We start from the raw sequence: 2,595 nt of genomic DNA, 5'->3' as shown, positions 1-2,595 counted from the left end.
ATGAAGTGTGCAGGGCGATAAAAAGAAGTAAAACCTCCAGCGCCCCAGGTCCGGACCAAGTCAGACTCAGTAAAGTCAAAGAATGGGACCCCACAGGGGGAAAATTGTCAAAGTGGTTCTCCACCTTTTTGAGAGAAGGAAAGGTTCCTGCTAGCTTGAAAGTTAGTAGGACCACTCTCTTACCCAAGTCCGACGATGATGATTGCCTCAAAGATGTCCACAATTGGAGGCCCATCACAATAAGCTCTGTGGTAACACGCTTGTTTTCTGGGATCTTGAACGAGAGGATGCAAAGTATTTGTTACTTGAATCCTATACAGAAAGGATTCACGGATAGTCCCGGATGTGCTGAAAACCTCGCAATATTGAAAGGACTGGTTACCAACTGTATGAATGAGAGGATGCCCTTGGCCGTGGTCTTTGTGGATCTTGCTGAGGCATTCGACTCAGTATCGCACAGGCTAATTTTTGATATCCTGAAAGCACGACGTGTAAACGAACCATTACGCACGGTCATAGCTGACATGTATAGAGGAAGCGTTACGACGATTGGTACATCCGAGGGCTTCACCAATCCTATCAGGATCTTGAGTGGGGTCAAACAGGGGGACCCACTCTCGCCTCTGTTATTTAACCTGGCAATAGACCCACTGCTGGTGAGGTTGGAGTACGAGGGCAAGGGATTCCAAATTGGGGCCCATTGTATCACTGCACTGGCCTTTGCCGATGACTTGGTGATGATAAGCAAATCATGGTCTGGTATGACCTCAAACATTGGAATCCTTGAGAGCTTCTTGGAACAATCGGGCATGAGGGTCAATGCCAAAAAGTGTTGTGGCTTCATGGTCGAGAAAAGCAGATCTAGGAAGATGGTATGTAATCTGCAACCATGGAGCATCGACGGAACTCCCCTCAGAATGTTGAAGGAAACGGACGATGCTAAATATCTGGGCGTCATGATATCACCTCTCAAAGGCGTGTGTCTGGCTGACACTCGCGACGAGGTGAGACACGTACTTCATGGTATCGCTAAAAGCAAGCTGAAGCCCACTCAGAAACTGGAGATTCTTAACACATACGCATTACCAAGAGTGTTATATGGGGCAATTAATACCGGTGTGTCCCGAACCAAGCTAGACGAATGTGACAGGGACATTCGTACAGCGGTCAAGAAGTGGTTACACTTACCACTTGAGACTTCCAATGGTCTTCTATACAGCAGTAAGCGTGATGGCGGCCTTGGAATACATAAGCTTTCAGATACAGTGTCCATCGCTCAACTCAGAGCTACATGCAAATCAATGAGCTCCCCAGACCCCAGGGTAGCAGCCATTTCAGCCACAACCAACAAAGTCCAAGATTTGGTCAAAAAGTGGGAGAGAATCACAGGCTCCAAACACAGTGAACCCACACTATGTGCCAAAGACATAAAAGTGGCAAGGCTGTCCAGCAGATTGTGGAGACAAAAGGAATCTAAAAGATGGTGCGAAATGGACGTCCAGGGTATCGGACAAAGTGTATTCTTGAACGACAAAACCAGCAATGAATGGCTTTACCTGAGAGGTAAGCACAGACTCAGTGAGTCAGAGTTCATCACTGGGCTCAAACTGAGAGCGAATGTATGGAAATACTGCAAGGTTGATTTCAAGCCCATAACCTGCAGACTGTGTGGAAAAGGTAAAGAATCCATCCGACACATTGTGTCAGTTTGTCCCCTGTTGAGAAAACAAAGAATAGCCAACCACAACACCATTTGTCAACTGGTGTCCGCTGAAGGCAAGAAAATGGGGTGGAAAGTTGAAACTGAGGTGAAATATCTTGACCACATGGACAAAATGTGGGTTCCTGATCTTACTTTGACAAAAGGGAACCGGATCATGGTGATTGACCCGACTATCAGATTTGAGAAAGGGTGTGGAACTTTGAGCCATGCTATGTTCGAAAAGAGGAAAAAGTACCAACACCTTGTCAAGTTGATAAAGGACAAGCAGCCGGATGTGACAGAGGTGGAAATACATGGCTTTCCAGTTGGCCGACGTGGTAAATGGTACAAGGGCAATGTTGCAGTGTTGAAACGGATGGGAATTGCCAAGACGAGAATAACCAAAATTGCTAAGCTGGTCTCAAAGAAATCCCTGCTCATGTCAATCAGCTCTGTGAAACTCTTTAAAAGAATGATCCTCGACCTGGCTAAATAACTGATTTGTCCAACCTCAGCAACAGTACCACCCCTGATAAAAGTTGATGTGAAAAATAAAAATAAAAATAAAAATGGAAATGATGACTTGACAATTTAGCCATGAGGGCGGGGCTGGCGGGTTCCAACCCGTTCTCCTCCGTACACCTTGGCTTGGCTTGGTAAGGGCCGGATGGTGCTGGGCATGTGTCGCTGTTGGGAAGCTGCCGCATTGTTATCCCTTCTCGCTATCCTTGCCCGCCAGATCCGTGGTTTAAGCGGTGCATTGTGTCGATGGCGCCACTCGTCCTACCACCGTGACGCGCCCCCTCTCGGGGGGGTTTGCCGCATGGTTGGGGGGCTGATGTGCTGCCGACGTGATGCATTACGCCGGTCACGAAGAAGGTGGTTGATGCGAG

The sequence above is a fragment of the Nerophis lumbriciformis genome, linkage group LG38 (assembly GCF_033978685.3).
Source record: "Nerophis lumbriciformis linkage group LG38, RoL_Nlum_v2.1, whole genome shotgun sequence".
Classification (NCBI taxonomy): domain Eukaryota; kingdom Metazoa; phylum Chordata; class Actinopteri; order Syngnathiformes; family Syngnathidae; genus Nerophis; species Nerophis lumbriciformis.
This window is presented reverse-complemented; position numbering follows the sequence as displayed.